The 24,663-nt window shown below is 41.5% G+C and overlaps 1 protein-coding gene across 10 annotated transcripts in view; it reads right to left on the bottom strand.

The window, feature by feature from the left end:
* Positions 1–24,663, bottom strand: part of TSGA13 (testis specific 13) — a 235,058-nt gene that overhangs the window by 124,020 nt on the left and 86,375 nt on the right. For all 10 annotated transcript variants that reach the window (XM_039913212.1, XM_039913211.1, XM_039913210.1 and 7 more), the window contains exon 3: positions 5,261–5,318. The gene's annotated coding sequence lies outside the window, so the exon portion shown is untranslated. The remainder of the gene's footprint in view (positions 1–5,260; positions 5,319–24,663) is intronic.

A 24,663-nucleotide genomic window follows, 5' to 3' on the forward strand; every position in this document is an offset into this window, starting at 1 on the left:
TGAGAAAGTACAATACAACAGTAAACAGTGACATTCCCGGCCCCAAATGAGCTTACAGTCTAGAGTGGGGAGACAGGCATCAATACAAAGTTACAGATATGTGTACATGAGTTATGGAGTTGGGAAGGGGGTGGAGCAAAGGGAGCCAGTCAGGGTGACGCAGACGGGAATGGGAGATGAGGAAAAGTGGGGCTTAGTCTGGGAAGGCCTCTTGGAGGAGATGTGCTTGGAGGAGATAAGGCTTTGAAGAGGGGGAGAGTAATTGTCTGTGGGATTTGAGGAGGGAGGGCGTTCCAGGCCAGAGGCAGGGCGTGGACAAAGGGGTGGTGGCGAGACAGGCGAGATAGAGGCACAGTGAGAAGGTTAGCACTAGAGGAATAAAGTGTGCGGACTGGGTTGTAGAAGGAGAAAAGTGAGAGTGAGGTAGGAGGGGGCAAGGTGCTGGAGTGATTTAAACCCAATGGTGAGGATGTTTTATTTGATAGGGGGTGGATGGGCAACAACTGGAATTTTTTGAGGAGGCGGGTGATATGTCCCGAATGATCCGGACAGCAGTATGGATTGGAGTAGGGAGAGACAGGAGGGTGGAAGATCAGCAAGGAGGTTGATGCTGTAATCCAGATGGGTTAGGATTAATAAATATCACTGATTAACTGACTGAATACTTAGTGAAATGCTGAACTTCAACAATTGCTTACTCTAAACTAGAAGCTTTTTAATTTAGTCTTTTGATTCCATCTAACTTTTCTTCACACTTTTCCAAGTGGCGCTTGACCACCTGATGCCAATCTTTTACACTTTCCACAAACAACTTGTGTATGTTCTTGACAGGAACAACAGTAATTTTCACCTCTGAGAAACGAAATAGGAGGAATGGACTGAAAAAAAAAACATATAGAAGGGGCCTTGTTAGGTATGGGAACTCAAAACCTGTTGGGTAAAGTTGTCTCAGTGGTGAAGAAGTCGGTGCTATTGATTTTCCACTTTGTAAAAAGGGGAACCTGCAGCAAAATCCGACTTTGTTTCCACTTTCTGATGGAGAGGAGTCCAGAGTTAAAGAAAGAGGTAACTGTTAGGCAGGGTGGGACAGAGGCAAGGGTAATCTGTTTAGGACACAAGGGAATGTCAGGATTTCACTCCTTTTTCCAAACTCCATCGACCACTAGCTAACATTTAAGAGACACATCACAGACTCACTATCAGACCTATATACCACCTTCTGATATGCTGGCAGCTGCTCTTTCCTGAAGAGGAAATGAGAATTTCTCTTCCAAGAGCCCATTTCTGATTTCTCCATTTTGAAGAAAATGAAGAAGTTCTCTGCACAGAGTAAATTCTCAATAAATATCATTGATTGAATGATTGAAGTGTTTGATGAAATCATTTCTTTGATTCAGTACCAATGCCTACTACAGCAGCCTGATTTTAATTGGAATCTGAGTCCTTGCATTTTCCATCAATGCTGTCTGCTCCATTCTGCATTTGTATAGTGGAACCGCCAAGGCTCTTAATGAGCTTTTTTTAGATGATCATATTTTTAAAGTTTACCTCATTCATCTTCAAAATGTTTCTCTGAGGAAGACAGAATGGTAGGTATTATTTTAAATTGGGAGAAACCGAAGACCAGAGAGGAAAAATACTCCTTGAACTAAAATGATCTCTTTTTATTACCCAAGGCTACTCCTCCTTCTGCAAGAAATGCATTCTCATCTTATCAGAGATGGAAGAAACTCTCACAAGCAATGCTAAAACGAGATGTTCTTAAAAGGCCATTTAAAATGAAACCTGTGGTCAAAAATAACCTGGGTGTTGTCTTGCTTAACAATTCTAGTTAATACATTGTCACAAAGGCCACCTATGGATTTATGATGCTCAAATCACTAATACTTTCAAAACTCACACAAAACAAAACAAATTGAGGTAGAAGACATTTAGAATATTTATAAAATGTCTCGGTTTCACATAGGAAGCTTCATCCACGCTTTTAAAATAAGACCACTATTTTCAAATAATAAGGCATCATATCACAACTGAAGTCAGAATACATTCAAACAAGGCTATTTATATGAGTAATATTGGTTTGGTCTGAATTAAGTCAAATATTTGGAAACCTGTACAGCTACTTGAAGATAACTTCCAAAAGCACAGGATTAAAATGTCTCTTTGAAACTGTACCTTTTGGACAGTGAAATCATTTTAATAATAACAGTAATAATAATGTTGGCGTTTGTTAAGCGTTTATTATGTGCCAAGCACTGTCCTAAGCGCTGGGGTAGATACAAGGGCATCAGGTTGTCCCACGTGGGGCTCACAGTCTTCATCCCCATTTTAATAATAATAATAATAATGTTGGTATTTGTTAAGCGCTTACTATGTGCAAAGCACTGTTCTAAGTGCTGGGGGGGATACAAGGTGATCACATTGTCCCTCATGGAGCTCACAGTCTTCATCCCCATTTTAAAGATGAGGCAACTGAGGCCCAGAGAAGTGAAGTGACTTGCCCAAAGTCACACAGCTGACAAATGGCAGAGTCGGGATTAGAACCCATGACCTCTGACTCCCAAGCCTGGGCTCTTTCCACTGAGCCACACTGCTTCTCTGCTGCTTCATTTTCCAGATGAGGTAACTGAGGCACACAGAAGTTAAATGATTTGCCCAAGGTCACCCAGCTGACAAGTGGCAGAGCCGGAATTAGAACCCATGACCTCTGACTCCTAAGCCTGGGCTCTTCCAGTGAGCCACACTGTCTCTCTTATGTACATGCTTCTAAACTAAGTTAAACCAGTTTCATTCCAGTACATTTTCAGATTACTAAATGCAAATTTGGGTTAAGGAACATTAAAAGGAATTTGCTGCATAGAAGTATCTACCAAAGTCAGATAGGAAAGCCCAACGATATGTACCATAAACAATACAGAAAGGCTACTCCAAACATTGAGTAATTTTAGAGGCAGGGAACCAATTCAAATCTTATATTTTTTTAAAAAAAGCTTGCTTTTATGGTGGGGAGAAAGTCACCAGAATGAAGACTCCAAAAAAGTGACTGAAACTCATTTCTTAGAGCACAACATCAAAACTTTCAGCTTCCTCAAAGTAATTAAAATAAGAATGCACTGGGAAGCACCATGATCTAGGGGAAAGAGCACTGGCCTCGGAGTCAGAGGACATAGGTTCTAATCCTGGATCTCCCACATACCTGCTGAGTGACTTTACTTTTCTGTGCCTCAGTTCCCTCAACTGTAAAATGGGGATTAAGACTGTGAGCCCCAAGTGGGACAGGGACTGTGTCCCACCTGTTTAATCTTGTATCTACCCCAGCAGTTAGACCAGTGCTCCGCATAAAGTAAGCGCTTAACAAATATCACAATTATGATTATTACTTTTACTACATTTTGAAACTTAATTACCTTGGAATGGGCACCGTGGGCCAAATACCAATGAAAAACAACCCAATTCTGCTATGAATTTGAACCTGGAACCTTGGAAGCCTGAGTCAATGCTTGCAAAGGATTTAAGAGAATGTGTGCAAATGGTTTCCTTGACACCAATGGGAAGACGGAAAGAGTCAGGTTTCCACCTGCTTTCCATAACTCCTGCTTTAGACAGTGTCTGCGCAGTTCCATATGGAACAGCTAAAAAATACTATAAAATGGCAAGATAATTTAGTGTTTCTGCTTTCCGGGTGAAGTGGCTGAGTGAGCTAGTCAACAGAGTCGAATTCTGGGTACAAAGGGTGTACCCACTGGGAATCCATGAAGCCTCACCTAAGATTCAACTGGCAACCGCCAACCTGTTAACAGGTTTTCTTGAACTACTAGTTAACAAGTAATGTTTTCTCAGACCACTCTGCATGAATTACTACAATAAATTTTACACCTTTTTATGACAAGGATACAAATTTTCATGGTGAAACCATAGCCAGTGTCAGGATTTGGTCACAGAATCTTGTGCTTCTGAAATTTCTCCCAAGGGCTTCGTGTAGTGTACTGCATTTAGTAAATGCTGATAAATATAAGGTGGGGCTTGTTAGGGAAGGGGGCTGTTCCCCCATCACAGCTCTCTTCTACATCAGTTAGCCCTGTTGCACACAGTCTGGGCTGAAGTGCTACTCAATCGTATTTCTTGAGCGCTCACTGTGTGCAAAGCACTGCATTTAGTGTTTAGGAGAGAACAATATAACATAGTCGGTAGACATGTTCCCTGCCCACAGTGAGCTCATAGTCCATAAAGTGAGTCTGTTCTTAAGAGGGTGGATTTTGGGGGAATCTGTTCTCCTAATTTAATCTTTTTCTCTGACTCAGAGTAGTAAGAATAACATTTTATAGACTGCTCACTGGGTGCAATCCACTAATCGTATTTACTGAGCACTTACAATGTGTAAAGCAGTGTACTAAGCGCTTGGGAGAGTACCACGTAACAGAGTTGGAAGGCACGTTCCCTGCCCACAGTGAACTTACAGTCTAGAGGGGGAGAGAGAATAATCATTTAAAGAAACTATGGATATGTAACTAAGTGCCATGGGGGTTGAGGGAAGGGTGATTAAAGGTTGTGAATCCAAATGCAAGGGACAACACAGAATGGAGTGGGAGAATAGGAAGTGAGGGCTTAGTCGGGGAAGATCTCTTGGAGGAGATGCTCTTACAATAAAGCTTTGAAGATTCTAAGTGCTTGGAAATTATGTAAGTCCCACTTCTCCATTGTCCAGCTGCAAGGAGTCTGTGGTGCCCACTGGCAAGACAGAAGTACCTGACCGGGAGCAGAGAGGGGCCCAGGAACAAGCAGGCAGAGGGACTCATGGAAAAAACACTCCTTGTAACCAACTTGGAATTTCCTGTTGCTGCTGGTGAATTGGCAGTGGGAAACTACAAGCCTTATTCTTTACTCCTGGCTTGCTGGAATTGATTATGCCTCCAGAATGGAGGCAAGTGGCTACCTGTTAAGGCTAAATCCCTCACTGCTTTATGCACAAAGGCACTGCCTTTTCAACACTTTCAAATGGCAGATGGTTTTTGAAGTGGCTTTTCACATGGCTTTTTGGAATGGCAGATGCCTTTTGATTATGTAATATATGTGATAGTTATCTGGCCACGAATGAGTTTGGTTTGAGACTTCTAAAAGGCCATTAGGATTCAGTTTCTTTGGGTTTACACACAGGACCCAGAAATCAAAGTCAAATTTCACCAGTACTGCTATTGCTGATTTTAGGGACCATATGCTGCCTTTTTTTGGAGATGTACACAACAGTGTTAGTTTAACTTACTCATTGAAAAGTTTTCTCTGCTCCTTTCAGGTGCCTTGTTCCCTCTGGTTTTCTCCTCCTACAAAAGATGAAGATTCTTTGTTGGTTAAGCAGTCACTACAACACAGTTTTGCTTTATACTGTTACTTGATACTCTGCAGACTTTGACATTGCCTCAAAGGCCAAGGAAAACATTCTCTCAATTATCTAAACGGCCTCATATTACCAAGCTCTCTTCCTGCAGGAGAAAAGTATGCTTAAGTTCAAGAGATAGGAATTAAAATTAATACATTATGGACAACTATGAAGAAATCAGCATGCAATAATAAAAAGACAGCATGGCCTAGTGGATAGCGCACGGGCCTGGAAATTTGCTGTGTGACCCAGAGCAAGTCACTTCACTCACTCACGAATGAATCTGTAAAATGGGTAATAAGACTGTGAGCCCCATATGAGACAGGGACTGTGTTCAACCTGTTCAGGTTGTATCTACCCTAGCACTTAAACAGAGCACATAGTATAAGGCTAACAAATACCATTAAAAAAACCCCACTCAAAACAGTCACTGAATCATTTATTTCCAACAGATTAACTCTTTGAAAGCATTTCAAAGAGACTGGAATCCTTCGAAGGCCCAAGGAGGAAGACTAACAACATCTTGTGCACATTTAACATGGATGAGGGCAGTAGTGAAGGGAAGTTCCACTACTGTATTCTGGGACATTCCGTGAACTGTCAAGGAAAAATACATCCATAGTAAAGAATGGTAAATAACATATGATAAATAGTAAAGAAGATCAATAAGGTGGCAATAGAAGAGACGAGCAATTACAGAATAGCTAAGTAAGCAAAGTCCGCCATCCTCCCCCCCCCCCCCAAATTAGCTCAGAGGCAAAACGCCAATAAGCTCTCAAGAATAAACATCCACTAATCCTTTCTCTCATCATCCACTATTACCTCCCTCCTACCTACCCCATTAGAAGCAACTGAAAGCTAATAAGCAAAGCCTCCTTTTGGGTCTACATTTCTTAATCAACCATTTCTCCATTGATAGAATGGCTTTTCTCCAATGATGGAAATGGGACAAGATAGCAGGAGGTGAGCCTATCAATTTACAAGTACCAATATTTTTTCAGACTAAGATTTGGGCCAATATTAATCTAAAGCATGGTAGCTTTTGGTTCCTTATTTCATGTGATCTCCAAATCACACTAAAGTTTTAAGACTTTCCAGCTTGAGAGTCAGTCTTCAGCCTTCCTTCCATGCCTTCAATACTCAGATCCATCCACTCCCTACCCCTAGAAGATCAGCAGCACTCTCATTTGGATGGCACAGAATACGACCTCCAGAAATGTGATCCTGAATCTTGGCCAGTACTACTGGGAGTGAATTGTACTTTCCAAGCGCTTAGTACAGAGCTCTGCACATGGTAAGCACTCAATAAATACAACTGAATAAATGAATACCTGGTCACTACTACTCCACTACTACTCCACATAGAATGAATAAGAGGGGGGAAAAAATGAAAACTGCTGTTAAATAGTTAGCACAAGGGGAGCAATCATGTACAAGTGGGCAAAATAAACTCTGTTATCAAGGAATACTGATGGAATGCACACAATTGCTCTGGCCAGAACAAATAGGAGGTCCCATCCTTGCCTACTAGGACATGCTATTTTAAAACAGCCCTACAGGAAAGCTCAGTCTATTCCCTTTTTGTGGATTTCCTCCCACGGCTCCTCCCTATTTCCCATTTGAAGGGGGTGGGAGAGAAAGAGAGAGAGAGAGAGAGAGTGTGTGTATGTGTGTGTGTGTGTATGTGTGTGTGTATGTTTAGACATAAAGGGGGCTGATTAAAATGAAAACATCCTGTACAACACGGAGTCAGAGCCCTGGTCAGGTTTGAACCCAACATGCAAGTTACATATGCTAACCAAAGGACAGATTCTGCACGTAGCTCATTCAGAAAGGACTGCGGGTCAGGCACCCAGGCGTCTCTCCAGCTACATTTGTATTTTACAGGAAGTTCACACCATTAGTAGCATTACCTTCAACTACAAGACCAAACACAGCCTATTTATTACTCAACTCATAGTACATGCCAACAGCATATGAAGTGCTAGTTACAACTTTTTCCATTTTACCGGCAGAACAGTTATCCAGACTCTACAGAATAATCTCTCCTGGGATCTTCATTTCCTAAAGATGCCTCAAGAGTTAAGGGGGAGATATCAATGCAGGGGATTTGCATGAAGTTTCCATTAAAAGATAACAAAAACTTATAGAGTATTCTAAAAGGACCTTACCACCATTTATTTTAGCACTTGAGACAAAATAAATGAAAAGTGGTTCCAATCATAAGGATTTTATTAATCAAAAAAGGAAGGATATTAGAGAGTGAAACCTTCTGGGGTTTTTTTAATTCCTGATTCCCCTAAATAACTGAATATGGAGCTTAGGAAATAGTGAGGTGCTTATCTGAGTCCCATTTACTTGCAGGCCTAAACTTCTTAGGATACCAACTCTGAGCATTCTCCAGCTGTCTAATAAATTATCCATCATGTAAATTATGGTTGGCTTTTGACCTAGTGAAATCCGTCAATTCTGAAGTGTGGATTTATTGTTAAATGAACTTTTGCTTCATCTTTCACAGTTGCAACTACTGAGTAAACATAAGCTGGGATCCTGTCAGACGCTGCTGCCTCTGTACTGCGTCCTCCTTTTCTGAAAGCTCCTCAAGGGTACTCTAGAATATATCGTTTCTAAGCAAAAATCCTTGAGAAAGCAGATGGAGAATAAGCACCCAGTGACTCAGTCGGAGGTAGTTTCATTCAACATGAATTAGGTTGTCCGGGAACACCTTTCGATTTCTCTTACAGAGGATATTTGGAAAACAGCCTACCTGTTTATACCTGCACTTCCCCAAACACTTTACTTCTACCCACACTCCAGCTATTCCAACTTGGACAGAAAAACTCAACACCACCCACCCTACACCACCACCTCCAAATCAATTCTGAAAATCACGCTTCCACAATGTGGAAGGAGGCCAGAGAGGGGATGGTAGGCAGAAGCCAGAACTATGGTAGCCAGCGATGAAGCTTGCAGATACTAGACGTGCTTTGGCTGGCCTGAAGTAACAGACATAGGCTATGTGCATTATGCAAGGTAACATGGTGATGACATATCAATCATATTTACTAAGCACTCACTATGAGCAGAGAACTCTACTATATGACTACTAGAGTACTATAAGAGTATATGAGAGTACTTTATGACAGAATTAGAAGGCACATTCCCTGACCATAATGAGCTTATAATCATATGGAACCTTTTATGGAAACTGACAGAACCTAGAGCATGAGGTTGGAGGAATCCAGGCTCCAGACTCATATGTGGCCCTTCCAGGTCCTTCTGCATGTGGGCACTGCTTCCCAGCCCCAAGACATAGTGACAGGAGCTAAAATTGGGCACTTAAAATAAAAATACTGGGCTTACAGGAATCTGCTGCTAGATTAGTAACACACAGGAGAGAGACCAGCTAAAATCCAGAAATGGCCACCCTAGGGAAAACACCTAGTCAGTCAAAGCCTCCTTGTTAACAGGGGACTGTAGAATCACAGTGTTTGGGAAGAAGACATGCCTGCTGGACTGGAACTGCCTTCCCTCCTCCTAAGAAAATCCATGAGGATCAAACTGGTCTTCCTGCTGGACTGGAACTGCCTTCCTCCTCCTAAGAAAATCCATGAGGATCAAACTGGCCTTCCCAACTTTCAGAATGGGGGCTGATCATGACTGTTTTTTTCCCTTCACCAAGAAATGTTTGGAATTATTCAAAGGCTGGTCCCTGTAGCATGGCCTAGTGGTTATAACACAGGCCTTGGAGTCAGAAGGACCTGGGTTCTAATCCTAGCTCTGCCACTTGTCTGCTGTGTGATCCTGGGCAAGTCAATTCACTTCTCTGTGCTGCAGTTACCTCATCTGTAAAATGAGGATTAAGACTGTGAGTCCCATGTGGGACAGGGACTGTGTCCAACCGGATTACCCTGTATCTACCCTAGTGCTTAGAACAGTGCCTGGCTTATCAGTAAACACTTAAATACTATTTTTAAAGCTTACCTATTTTAATGTTATTTTGGATTGTTGAATTTGGACTTGTTCTGATTGTTGTCTGTACTATATACTTCTACTATTTTATGTCTGTACTCCCCCACTTAGTGGGTTTGCTGGACAGGAATCCCATGTTAACTGATTTCTTAATTACATTGCTTCGTACTCTGTACTAAGTGCTTAATAATGCTAGTAATACTAATTTTCTGCTAAATAACATCCAAATCAAATTCTTGCTGCATTAAGAGTTTGTAATATTTTAAATGCCCTTTAAGAATAACTTCATAAATTAGAAATCTTTCAGCCTGAAAATGCTACTTTCAACAATATTATTTCCTAGGTTTATAAACTTGCTGAAAAGGCTGATAAGGGATAGTGGTTTCTGTTACGCCACATTTGTGGATAGCTTGCCCTTAGGAATTTGATTTCAGCCCCACATTAATAGGGCCCTAACATCAAGATAAAATGGAAAAAATCAACCTGTGCTCTTTTCCTTATCCATCTCCTGGCTACGGGTGTGACGAAGGCATTGACTGACAGGGAATAGGACCATATGCGGTCAGGATCATACAGCTTTGAAGACTTAAACTTTCCTTTTTTTATAAAAAAATGATAATTCAACAACTAAGGTAGTTATTGTGGGCAAAGTGGTAAAAGGCTGGATTGCAGTGAGATTCTGAAATAAGTTTGGATCTGACTGTACTCTAACATGCAAAAGTTATTTTTAAAAGATACACTATTAGCAGGCAATGAACTGAGAAATCTTCATCTAATGAGCAAAGTCCGCCCTGAGATGTGTGCACAGAATTTCCTTTGAAGCCTTGGGGATTGCACCCATACATTTATATGGTTAGGCATCATTCTCATAGCTTTAATCTGTTATGGCCTCACAGTTCTTTTATTACATTAAGAAGCAACATGCCTAGTGGAAAAAGCATGGGCCTGGGACTCTGAGGAACTGGGTTCTAATCCTGGATCTGTCAATGGCTCTGCCAATTGCTTGCTGTGTGGCTTTGGGCCAGTCACTTAACTTCTCTGTGCCTCAGTTCCCTCAATTGTAAAATGGGGATTCAATATCTGTTCTCCCTCTGACAAGCTGTAAGCCCCATGAGGGACAGGGACTGTGTCCAACCTAATTAACTTGCACTTACTCCAGCACTTAGAACAGTACCTGACGCATAGTAAGTACTTTACAAATACCTTAAAAAAATTACAGTATTTAAAAATCCCCTTTGTCATGGCCACCAAATTTTTCTCAGCCAAACACACTGGTTTTTCCTGTACAATTTCTCTATCAGGTCTAGCCTGATATTGTTTTCACATACAGTTTCTCCCTCTTACTTAGACTGTGAGGCCCATGTAGGACAGGGACTGTGTCTTACCTGATTAACTTGAACCTACCTCAATGCTTAGAACAGTGCTCGACAAAGTAAGCACTTAAATACTATAAAAAAAGCATCAAACTCTGCAAAGAAAAACATCCTTAGTCAGCCTGTAGTAGTCAACAACTTCAATAGGGTGTCTCCCATGTGCAGGTCGCTGGACTAACAGCATAATGAATCTGAACAGTCCTCAAAAGTGAGAGACAATTTGACTTAACATAAACACAGCTCCCTTTTGACAAAAACAGACATCAAACAAAACAAAAACCCAGCCAGCAAAATGCAACTAAAAACAAAACAGCCTTGGTGCAACTCTGAAGGATGCTATAGGTGAACTAGGGTATCACCTCAAAGGAGAGACACTTCTCTGCACAAAATATGACTCAAGCTCTTTTCCTAAGAAACTCACATAGACAACATGTCCCAGGCTTAAGAAAAAACCATGGGGAAATTCTAGGAAAGCCAATAAGCCACTCTCTTCCCACTCAACTTCGCCGCTCTGTTGATGAATAGCAAAAAAAAAAAAAAAAGGAAACATTTGCATGTTACAATTTCATCAACAGCAGTGTCGTCATGGAAACTACTCCTCCCCAAGGCAGTGAAGAGACTCTTCACTTGCTCCCAACGAATCCAGTACCTCCTCTGTTCTGTACTGCACTCTATCATGATGGGGAAATGGATGAGGATGGGGGGGATGGTAATAATAATAATAATTGGGGTGTTTGTTAAGCGATTTCTATGTGCTAGGCACTGTACTAAGTGCTGGGATGGATACAAGTGAAGGAGATTGGACACAGTCCTTGTCCCAAGTAGGGTTCATAGCCTCAATCCCCATTTTACAGATGAGAGAACTGAGGCACAGAGAAGTGAAGTGACTTGCCCATGGTCACAAAGCAGACAAGTGGCAGAGTCAGGATAAGAACCCATGACCTCCTGACATCCAGGGGAAGATGCTAATGGCTGAACATCTACGTATAGCTCACGAGTCATAAAGTTATTTTAACAAATGGGATCTCTCAAGATAAAAATAAAGCTCTGATTTTTTTTTTTTTAACTTGGGGGCTTTTTGGTGGGGGACTAGAAATGGTTTCAGCAATCACCTTGAACTAGGTACCACACCAAGAGTTGAAATTGCCCTGCCTACACAATGTTTGCCCCCATTCCCTGATGTTTTTTAATTCATGAAGCAGAGACTGGACTGACAAGTCTATCTTGAAGAAACCCCCATGCCAGCCCAGGCTGTGTTTAAACATTTGCAGCCAGTGGATGGTTCTTTCCAGGGCACACTAGCCCACTGTAGGGAATCTACCAAGTTGCTACTTCGCTTCCTTCTCACCCTATCCTCCCCATCCCTAAGTGTCACACTTGTAGGCAAACCTGTCAGGGCCTGATAGGCTCTGGAGATCCCCAAACTCTGTTCCTGACCTCTCCCTCCCTGCTTTCCCCTCCTCCAGGGGCTAAGGATGTGCATCCCTGTTTTGCCATGAGAATTCAGAGGCTCCAAGAAAGAAGCCAGTGCTTCCTAAACTTCCTCTAGTTCCCACTTAACTCATCCATCAATAATTCCGCCACGTTTCGTTAAGGGTGAGTGTTTGGCTAATAAGACTTTTTCTTCAACTACTAAAGTAACCATTTAAGACTGGAGTCCCTGTAACCCTTGCTTCATTTCTTGCAGCTATCCAGTTTTCCATAGCAACGTGCCTGAGATTCAAAAAGTAAAACAAAAACATCTCCCTGGTACCTGCCCATAGCTGAAGAATCCAGCCATAACCTCCAACAGGATGAATTTCTAGCCCCATTCCGTCAGTATCCAGGATAAAAACCACTTGCCACCGATCAAAGGGGCATCTGAAAGTATCTGGGATCACCCATCCAATCAAGGGTTGTCGTCTAAGTGCCCGAGGGCACCAGTGGTTTAGCTTTGGTGGGGCACGGAGGAATGCAGCAGTCAAAAAAGGAGTGATTCCAGCTGAACCACTGGTAACAGGCAGGAGAAAGCAAGAGCGAAAATCTTTCTGGAAACTGCATCACCAACTCCAAAGTGAAACTCTTTGACTAATAACATTTCTGAAGCCCGAAGTTAAAGACTTTCTTCCTGCGTGTGGCCGGCAAACACGTGTGGACACATGCCCCTTTTCAGTGGTCGACTTACCTCCTCGAGTTCCTACTCCTTCAGAGTCGCATCCCACTTCGGTACTGTTCTCCTTGAGTTCAGCAGAGGCTTCTGAGTTCAGCAGAGGCAGCAGCTGTATTAGACCGACTACAGAATGGCTTAACTAAATAAGCCGCAGCCTCCACACACGGTGGGTGGCAAGTTTATTTGCATATGAATCGCCTGTCCCACTTTACTATAGAGTGCTGCTCATGTGGACCTTTCTCTATAATGCGAACTTTGTATTAGAAGGGGAGTTAATAGAGGTCTTCAGTTGACATTCTTTTTGTGGAAAAAAAAATTTAGATAAAATTCAACCATTTCCTCAGGAAACCAGGACTGGACAGGGTAAAATGGGAAAAGGAATCCTACCAAGGTTGGGGAAGACAGCAGGGAGAAACATAAAATAAATAAAGCCTGAAATGGAATATCTAGTCACACTAGCTTTAAAGTTGTTTATACATAGAGTACAACTTTTTAAACTGAACACATGCCTCCAGTGAGCTGTTTGTTATATACAGCAGGCTTACTATCTCTGCTTCTATCTTAAAGAACCTCACTGTGTAAAAGGTGAGGGTGGGTAAATATACATGAGCACACTGCAAAGTGTCTTCCCAGATTTCTGTTTAACAAATCTTTCTGATTTTTGTTTTTGCTCTTTAATATAATACGCATACAAAGGAAGCATGTGGAAGAGGAACAGAATATGTGAAAACTGGGAAAGAGTTGAGTGAAAACCGACAAAGTGTCTTGTTCATTTTTCTAAGTGGAACATGGAGGAATCTGCTTTAGTCCCGGGAAAATCGAGTCCCCCCACTTTGCCTCCTGCTCTGACACTTTCTCCTGATATTGCAGGACAAACTTTCCTTGACAACTCTATCGCCAGCATAACACAGAAATTTCTTAACTTTCTGCATTTTTCAATCCCTATTATCAAAATTAATGAAGAAATTAAGGGAACCACTGCTGCCTTAAAAGCCAACCCTTTAAAAGGGAGGAGATTAGTTTATTTTCCTTTTTCCAATTTTTGATTTGGGGAAAAGAGCTGCGGTCAGAAAATACCGGGAAACACCTCGTCTGGGGAAAGCATTTCAGTACCTTTTCTTTATTTTCAACCATTAAAGCCTCACATATGTGGTAAAGTTTCAGTAACACACAAATACCTGAGAAGCAGCATGACCTAGTGAAGGAGCAGAGGCCTGGGAATCAGAGGATATGAGGCTCTGCCAACTGCTTGTTGTGTGACCTCAGACAAGTCACTTAACTTCTCTGTGCCTAACTTTCCTCATCTGTAAAATGGGGATTAAGTACCTGTTCTTCCTCCTATTTAGACTGCGAGCCGCACATGGTTCGGGGACTTTGTCCAACCTGATTACCTTGTAATCACTGCTTAGCAGACTGCTTGACACAGAACAAGCACTTAACAAATGCTATTATCACTATTTCCTGATGTTTAATTTTGGAAAATAGGTGAGTCCCCAACTTTATTTTTAAAACTATGGGGTAAAGAGCCACATTCATTTGCTCTTTTGAGCCACACATCCCTCAGGTGACCATTCTTCTGGTTTTCTACAGAACAGTTGGGTTTTCAGCTGGCCTGTTCCCTGCCTGGTGTGGATGAGGCCCTGGATGCCTTTCTGTCCAGTGTTTTTCCTTTAAACACTCAGCCTCACAGCCTGTGTTCACAAGGATGTGGGAGATTGTAAAGGATCGGGAACAGTGGGTGAGGGAGGTCATAGGGAGGTCCCTTGGAAAAACCCACTAGGTCTCTATGGATTCAGCTGGGCTTTGGAAAAATAGGATAGATGACATCATCACTCATTCAATAATATTTATTGAACACTTACTATGTGCAGAGCACTGTACTAAGCGCTTGGAATGTACAATTTGGCAACAGATAGAGACAATCCTTCCCCATTGATGGGCTTCATGTTATACTGCGTGTCTGGCAAAATGCACCTGATATCAAATGTGTCTACCTGGTAGCCCCAAGGGCTGTCAGTGGCCATCCTACTCCAAATCAATCAACAGTATTTATTGAGCACTTACTGTGAGCAAGAGCACTGTACATGGCACTTGGGAGAGTACAATATAACAGAGTTGGTAAGTACATTCCCTGCCCATGAGGAGCTTATCCCATACATTTAAAGAGCATAAAAAGATAAGACGCATTTCCTATGTTTATGTTCAGATACAGTGGAGTCGTGTCAGGTACATCTTCCCTGATGAACTTTATAGTCCTAAAATACTTTTCCACAAAAGCAAGGCTCATCTGAAGTATTCTGTTCTGAAGCCTCAAGATGGCAACAAATCCTGTTTCTCCTGACTTTTAGGAAGTAGAGAAATCTTCCAAGCCTAAATTATGAACTCCCCCGCAACCATTACTGACCACTCTTGATTTAGTAGCTGCACCTTCCCCGACCACTCAGCTGAGGAAAATAATTCACTTCCATGATGGTGCCCTTATTTTGAAGCTGTTTCTGATTCAAATCCACAGGAGGAAGTAATTCAATTCAATAAAGAAGGCCTGGATTCTAAACAAAGATTAGAAGAGGGAAGGTGTTAAAAATAATAAATGTGGTTATATATGTTGGAGAAATTATTCACTGAAAAATAATTTCAGTGAATTTTTGTTTGTGTTTTGCAGACAAGAAATAAGGCACAGGTTCTTCAGCACTGAGTCTGTGGTCCTACAGACCTAGCCTGCATTAATGGTTCAAGAGACAAGATTCTATTTCAACAATAATAAGCTCCGGGTCTCCACATACCCATTCTTTCTCCCCACCCCTAACCACCCCCGACCTCACCTCTATGCCCTCTAAGGTGACTGGGCCCTAAAAGGCAGGTTTGGGTCACTGGCAACACCAGTGGGAAAAGTGGTGACCCTCTAGATTTTTCTTTGAAATCTGTTGGCCAGTCCATCAGTCCTAGAGGAAAATGATTGAAACTGAACCAGAATAAGATTCCCTCCATTTTCAGTTTTATGGCTTTACTCCCCTCCACGCCCCCCACCCTCACTTTCTATTGTCACTTAAACCTTTTCAGGTCACCTGTGCACTTGAGTCCTCTCCCCCTAAGCACATAGGTACTTCCTGCACTCACTTCCCAACTCTAAGGCTTCCCTTACCTGTTATTTATTTTATTGTCACCTCTGCTAGATCGTAAGATCCTTGAGGCCGGGGCTTGTGTCTATTAACTCTACTGTACTTCTCCAAGCGCTTAGTGCAATTCTCTGAATAATAATAATAATAATGATTTTGGTATTTGTTAAACACTTACTATGTGCCAGGCATTGTACTAAGTGCTGGGGTGGATACAAGCAAATCCTACTGGACACAGTCCCTGTCCCATGTAGAGCTCACAGCCTCCATCCCCATTTCACAGATGAGGTAATGGAGGCACAGAGAAGTGAAGTGACTTCCCCAAGGTCACACAAGCAGAACCCACAACCTTCTGACTCCCAGGTCTGTGCTCTACCCACTACTCCATGTTGCTTCTCTAAAAAATAATAATCACAGTATTTGTGAAGCACTTACTGTGTGCCAGGCACTGTAGTAAGCGCTGGGGTGGACACAAGTAAATGGAGTTGGACACACAGACTAAGCACTCAATACATACAATTGATTTACTGATGTGGAGAAGTTTTGCAAGAGTTTCTGTAAGGCTGATGGTATTAAGTGTCCAGGCTAAAATGCTACACAACAAAGTATGTGGTAATTAGAATGATTACCACAGGCATTTCTGAAAAGCAAAAATCCATCAGTTTGAAATGCTTTTTAATGACAGGTGTCCTCTTCAGCAAGTCCATTCTCTCTTCTTTTCAGTTCTGCTGTAAACACTGGGGTAAATACAAGATAATCATGTTCCACATGGGGTTTACAATTTACAGATGAGGGAACTGGGCAGAGAGAAGTTAAGTGACTTGCCCAAAGTTGCACAGCAGACAAGTGGTGGAACCAAGATTAGAACCCAAGTCCTTCTACCTCCCAGGCCCCTATGCTCTCCACTTGGCCACACTGCTTCCAAAGTAAGCTCAATGACCCAAACCTGCATTTTAGGGTCCTGTCATCTTCTAGGGCTTGAAGGTGAGGTGGGAGGAGGGGAAGAGTTAGGTACAACAAAAAAGATAATACTGGTTGATTCTTGAAATCATGTTTGCAGACCCTGAAACATATTTACCAGCCATCCCATCTATTTATATAGCCTGTGCTACATTCAGACAGTAAAATTGCTTTTGGCACTGGGTATAGGACCTGGTGACTGACTATCTGCAAGGTTTCCTTAAGTCCTGTGTTCTTCATCAAATGGGACCATATAAGGAAACTGAAGAATTTATTCAGCTCTATTATGAAAAATGAAACGATACGAAATACACAAGGAACCTGGGAGATATGTGTCAACACAACTGAGGAGATGGGGCAATGTCTGAAAGTTGCAATAAGGCTTTTATCCTTTACAAGGCTTGCTAGAATTTAGAAAAAATATCGTTTCTTAAGATGGTATGTTAATTTGAACCCTACAAATTACTAGAGATATTACCCTGGCAAAATGAGGGTGGAAATGTAGGACTGTCACTATTAAAAAAGTATCTTGGGTTTCAAGGAAATAATTTCTATTATATTTTTTTAATGGTACTTGTTAAGCACTTACTGTGTGCTAGGTAATGTACTAAACAAGATAATCGTGTTGGACACAGTGCCTGTCCCATATTGGGTTCACAGTCATTGTAGGAGGGAGTAGGATTTAATCTTCATTTTACAGATGAAGTAACTGAGGCACAGAGAAATTAAGTGACTTGCCCAAGGTCACACAGCAGATAAGCAGCAGAGCTGGGCTTAGAACCCAGGTCCTCTGATTCCCAGGCTATGCTGCTCTCTACGGTATCCTAGCAGGTATTATAGCTCAAACACTGATATAATAAGTATGGTTTTGGTGACAACCTCAACAAAGTGAGAGGAAACAAAAGCATTATGGCAGCATAGTTGCAATTTTCTTTGTATTTGACAAACTCACTGAAACCTATGTGTTTTCCAATTTTATAAACTCTTGTTTTATCAAGGTCACTCCTGTACAAATTTTAACACAAGAACAATGCTATGGCCTTGCTTTTTCCAAAAAGCCCATGCTTTCTGAGTCTTTGAGTCTCTAAAAAGAAGCAAAGAAGAAGTTTTTGAAAACAGCAATCCTTTACCAGTCATTACTATAAAATTGCAAGGGTGCTCAGCTTGCATGCCTTTCATATTCATAGTCTGACTTTTGCCATAGGACTTTTGCTTTCAAAAAAAGGCATTAGAAGCTTAAGAGTATCACGTTTGACCTGAGATCTGAAGGATCTTTACAAACCAGCTTTCCTCTTGAGAGCCTGCAATTTTTTTTCCATGACTACTAATAGCATACTTCAGTGTATTCCGAGATATTACGAGGAAAAAAGCTATGCAAATCAGGGAAAAAAAAGGCAAATCTGGCTGATATTCAATAACAGGTACTGTGCAGTCAGCCACTGATCTGAAAGGAAAATGTAGAGATTTCTCTTGTAGCAGCATTAACAACAGTGAGAATTCACTAACTTTGCCATGCCCCAAGCAAGTAGATCTTCTGTTTCCTTTTTCCTTGTCTTTCTGAAACCATCACGTCACTGTGAGACATTTTCTATAACAGCATTCACTACTGTGACAAATGTTTGCCAAGACTGTGAAAAAAGGTGGGGAGAGGAGGGACAAAGGGGAGTATTTTTTTTTTTTTAAAAAAAAGCAATGAAAGCTGAAGAGAACTAAGAATCAGTGAGCCTGCCTATTGGGAAAAGCAAATGAGGAAAGTAGGAAAAGGAAGGAGAGCAGAAGGCAGCCAGGTGAATATATCTGGTAAGTAATGTTAATCATTTTGATGAAAATCTTCAGGGAAGAATTCTGAGGCTTCTTAGTTTCTTTTTAATTTTCTTAGGACTTTGATAACAAAATTTGCATTTTCTCAAAAGAACCTCATTACTATATCAAAGGATCAAGTCCGTCAAAGGGCAGAGACTTTCTCTATCTGTTACCTATTTGTACATTCCAAGCGCTTAGTACAGTGCTCTGCACATAGTAAGTGCTCAATAAATACTATTGAATGAATAGCCTTGTGAGGTCCTCCAGAAGTCATCCTTTTTGGGATGCAGATACTTGTTGTTTGGACCACCACCAACATCACCAGTTAATTTACTACGTGCAACAAACACGGTACGATGGGTCAGATACTATAAACTACTGAGGCCTGGGGAAAACCTACTGAAAATGCACAACGTGATCTAAATTAGGGGGATGTGTTACCAGCCTCTAGAAAAATTCCATTTCTCAAAAACAACCATCGATGCTTAGAAGGACGCAGTGATAATGACCAAGACGAGTCATCAGTCGACACTCCACTATCACCACGCAGTCAGAAGCCCGCGGGAGCTGAGAAGGTGTGAGAAGAGATGGCAACGGAAGCAGAGTGGCTTAGCGGATACAGCACAGACCTGGGAGTCGGAAGCACCTGGGTTCTAATCCTGGCTTCACCACCTGTCTCCTGGGTGAACTTGAGCAAGTCAACTTCTCTGTGCCTCAGTTCCTTCATCTATAAAATGGGGATTAAGACTGTGAGCCCCATGTAGGACAGAGACTGTGTGGAGTCTGATTAATTTCTATCTACTCCAGTGCTTAGAACAACTAAGTGGAGAAGCAGCGTGGCTCAGTGGAAAGAGCGCGGGCTTTGGAGTCAGAGGTCATGAGTTCGAATCCCAGCTCTGCCACTTGTCAGCTGTGTGACTGTGGGCAAGTCACTTAACTTCTCTGTGCCTCAGTTCCCTCATCTGTAAAATGGGGATTAAGACTGTGAGCCCCACGTGGGACAACCTGATTCCCCTATGTCTACCCCAGCGCTTAGAACAGTGCTCGGCACATAGTAAGCGCTTAACAAATACCAACATTAACAACGCTTAGCATATAGTAAGTGCTTAACAAGTACCATAATTATTATATGATAGCTGCTCACAGCCTGCTTCATTTTGTGTGGTTGTGAGGCTCCAGTCTATGGGAATGGCCATCTTCAACTTTAATAATTATTTAATGATAAATTGAATAATATTATTTAATTAAACATTTAGTGATACTATTAGTTTAGTATTTAATAATGATGGTATTTGTTAAGCGCTTACTCTGTGTCAAGCGCTGTTCTAAGCACTGGCGTAGATACAAGACAATCTGCACACAGTAAGCACTCAATAAATGCAACTGAATGAATGAATGAACGAATGAATGAATCAAGTTAGACACAGTCCCTGCTACATGGGGCTCACCGTTTTACAGATGAGGAAACTGAGGCACAGAGAAGTTAAGTGACTTGCCCAAGGACACATAGCAGACAAATGGCACAGCTGGGATTAGAACCCAGGTCCTTCTGATTCCTAGGCCCGTGCTCCATCCACCAGGCCATGCTGCTTCTAGAAATGTGCCATGGCAAAAGTGTCCCGATAAATGGTTCCACAAAGGATTAGTGCCATTTGGAGCTATAACCAGTTTGGCACATCCGTAATTCAATAGAATGCACCTCAGGCCATCAGACCTCCTGTCGCATCCCCCAATGACTCCTCTAACATGGGGAAATTCTTGGGATGCCCCACCATGCTTCCCAGGGTCACCAGTGAAGCCCATCTTGCCAAGTTGGAATCATTCACCCAGTCTTTTCCCCTGCCTCCAGGCAACACAACTTTCAGATCATACAAAGAGCTGAGTGCTTATCATACTACAGAAGACCTCCTTAGTATCTTACTTCAGGATCTAATGCTTTTTAATGATATCTACTGGTATCTGATGTATTTGTCTAATGGGGAAGATCTTCCTCAGGTGAAACCTAAATCCCTATTGCTGAAATTTCATCCAATAATCTATTCCACACAGAAACCTGAGCCGGGGGCCAGACAAAGTATATTTTTTCGGGAGGCCAGGAGTAGTCATTCAGAATTTATGCTGTATTTCTAAAGGGGGGAGTATTACAAATGCTAAAGGATAACCTATTTCAACCTAAACTTTGATCATCTTTATCAAAAAATAAAAATATCCCCAAACCTCTGGATTCCTTATTAGGTTGGCCTGCTTACTTACTAAATGGCCTATTGTGATAATGTAGCATTTGTTCGCAGATGCCATTATCATAACCATCTCCCAATTACCTCATTCTTTATTACAGAAAGGCACAGCTAGGTCTAAAAGTTAGTAAGGGCTTAGTTCCTGTTGGAATTAGAAAAAAATATAAAAGTGTTACCACTGGTGAAAGGAGGGAACAAATTCTAAGAGGGAGAGGTTCACTCTGGGAAATGTAAACTTTGACACACCACCCCTTGTATTTGCTAAGCGCTTACTATGTGTCAAGCACTGTTGCAACCCTTTTGCGTTTCTTGCTATGCTCTGGCCAGAAAAAACAATGTCTGTATCCACAACAAGTATACACATTTGGATGCTGTTATATTTTCTTTTTTTAAAAAAAGGAAATTCTGATTTAAACATCACAAACTGCCTTCAACTGGGGGCAAATATGAGAGAGGCTGGCCATCCAATCATTATGTTCCAGCCAAACTGGATTTAAAGTGAATTGTTCAGACTGAAGATAAAAGGAAAAGCAAGCTACCACATGATGGTCTCTGAGGAGTCATGCAGAATAATTCACTTTCTGGTGATGAAGCAGATAAAAAACCCCTGCAGTTTTTAACCAAGAAATGTACCCTGGATAATACTGGTATCACCTATTATCCAAATCTCTATATAGTTAGTGGTCTTCTGTATGTGAAAATGACAGTGAGGTCCTATCCTTGCATGCTTATGTGGCTGAAAAGACTGATATGAGATTGAAACACTCTCCTGCATTGTTTATAAGGATAGATGTTTGTGCCCTAGCAGGCTGAACAAAAAGAATTGATCTTACAAGAATTTTATGTTAAGTGTAAGGAAAGATTTCTTGATGAGGTATCTTTTCGAGGAGAAGCAGTTTGGTCTAGTGGAAAAAGCATGGGCTGGGGTGTCAGAAGATGCCAATTCTCGGACTGCGTCCGATCTGGTTGCCTTGTATCTACTCCAGTGTCTAGTAGAGAAGCAACATGGCTTAGTGGATAGAGCACAGGCCTGGGAGTCAGAAGGAGCTGGGTTCTAATACCAGCTCCACCACGTGTCTGCTGTGTGACCTAGGGCACGACACTTTACTTCTCTGGCCCTGTTACCTCATCTGGAAAATGGGGATTAAGACTGTGAGCTCCATGTGGGACAGGGACTGTGTCCAGCCCAATTACCTTGCATCTACCCCAGCACTTAATACAGTGCCTGGCATATAATAAGCGCTTAACAAATATCACAATTATTATTATCAATTTAGTGCTTGGCTCAGAGTAAGCCCTTAACCAGTGACCTTGGCCAAGTCACTTCAGTTCTCCGTGCCTCAGTTTCCTCAACTGTCAATGGTCCCAATGCGTCCAACCTGATTAACCTGTATCTACTTCAGCACTTAGAACACTGTTTCACACATAGTAAGGGCTTAACAAATACCATTTTAAAAATACCAAAATTATTATTATTATGAGGCCTGTGGGAAGGAAGTACTGTGGCAGGGGTGGAGGAAGAGAAGAAAGAAAACTCATCGTGAAAGGGGTCAGGAAAGAACTAGAACTTATTTAGTCTGAGGTTGCACCTTTAACAAACACTGAGCCTCTTTTCCAAAGTGCCTAAGTTATATCTTGGTGATTAGGCATGTAAAGGGCTGCACTAATTACCTCAGGATTCCTGGGTAGCCTTTAGTATATTGAAGCAGGAATTTCAATCAAATTTATTGAGCGCTTAAAGTGTACGGAGCACTGTACTAGTGCTTGGGAGAGTATATCAGAGTTTGTAGACACGTTCCCTGCCCACAAGGAGTTTACAGTCTAAATTTCTTTTTAAATGGCTCCCAGGTGACTCAAAAGAGTCAATACACATTTCAAAGGCTGACCATTTACTACCAAAGAATAAATATTAGGAGAATCTCCTTCATCTTCATCATTAAAGGCATTTACTAAATGCCTAGTTGCAGGACATTATTCTAGGTGCTTTATTATCTCAGTATCCTTATAAGGCAGAAAAGGGAGACAGAGTCTCCTCCTATTTTATAGATTATGAAACTGATTTTCAGAGAGGCCAAGTAAACCCCACTGACATCCTTATTCTCTGACATACCACATTTACCCTCTGACCCTAAATATCTTTACATTTTAGAATTTTTCAACAGAAACTCTCAGGAAGCTATTTTTTCAATGTGAAAGTGCTTGATTTTCTTATATTCTTTAATCCGAAAGAGACAAGTTAATTAAAATAGCACCATCTCATCAAGTTACTTTTTAAAAAAAATAAAATATGCATAAATAAGCCAAAATACTGTTGCTGCTCCACCCCAATTAAAAGAAAGAAACCTGGAATTAATATTTGCCGTCACAAGTATTTCTATGTAATAAAATCCTTAACATTGTCATCAGAATGACCTATGGTGTAACAGAATATTAGTAGTCCAAGGAAATCGTCCATGTGAAAAAAATGAAACTTTCTGCAAAAAATTAATGATCCTACTGCATTCCTTTACCAAAAAATGACTGTGTAAAGAATAACAAGATACATTTTCTTTCTCTAGAGCTCAGAAAAGCCAAGTGCCCAGAGTAGCAATAACACTTTCAGAGCCTTCAAAGGAACCGAGAGAAAACCATTTTTTCCCAAAAGTAAAACTGGACCCCATATACCACAATGTCCCAGCTCAAATTTGTGCACTGCAATGCTCTTTGGTTAAATGGATTCATTCTAATGGCAACTGGCTCCTGTGGTCCCTTTTTCAGGAATGAGTGTTATTTCACAGGACAGTTATTAGCTGAAAAATTCAGAAGGAATCTTTCACAAAGCATACCAGGATAGCAAAAGGTCAGTTTCTCAAATGCAGAACCCCGAACGAATCAACAGCCAGGAAGAAGAGCATGAGAAAAAATCCGTGACGGCAAGTCTACCTCTCTACTGACTCCTATATTAAGAAAATCCCTTGGAAGTTTTTATTGACCTCTGACAAAGAAGCTATTCCCATCTCCTGGCCTGTGTCCTTGAAACCAAATGAATGGGACTGAAATCTTGAAGATTACTGGCCCTACAGGAAATACTCTGAAAGAAGGGGACGGGGATAGCTTTAGTGGTTGGGCCATCATACATTTCATCAACAAAGGCAATCTGCAGAAGATTTTGCTTGTAGTTATGACTGCTCCCTGCTCCAATGGGACACTATATCTCTAGATGAAGTCACAGTCCAACCCCTCCCCACCCCTTCCTCCCCCAGCCCCACACAAACATCTGTCCTTGTCTTCTGAAGATGATGCTACTGATGGGGAGAGTGGCCTAAGGAGACTGATCCGTGACTAACACTCCTTTCTACAATGTTGGTTCCACTTAGAGCTAGATCCTTCCGGCCCTACTGGCTTTGTCTCTTTCAGAGCCGGTCTCTGTTTGGCGCCTCCAGTTCTAACCATTTTGAATTTACCTCAAACTATCCGAATATAATCTAGAGAAATTGATGCTAGCCATAGACCCTATGTAATCAATTCTTTCAAATCTAGTCTCAAAGATTTACATGAACTTTGTATGAAAATTTACTGGAAAGGGAATTTTAAGGGCATTAGGGAATGAAGCTGTCCATTTTAGTTGTAAAATATTGTCCTAGAGGAGAGGAGAGGGAGAATCCCCAGTAGGTTTGGTACCTACAGAGTCATAAAGATT

Source organism: Ornithorhynchus anatinus, chromosome 10, assembly GCF_004115215.2.
Source record: "Ornithorhynchus anatinus isolate Pmale09 chromosome 10, mOrnAna1.pri.v4, whole genome shotgun sequence".
Taxonomy (NCBI): Eukaryota; Metazoa; Chordata; class Mammalia; order Monotremata; family Ornithorhynchidae; genus Ornithorhynchus; species Ornithorhynchus anatinus.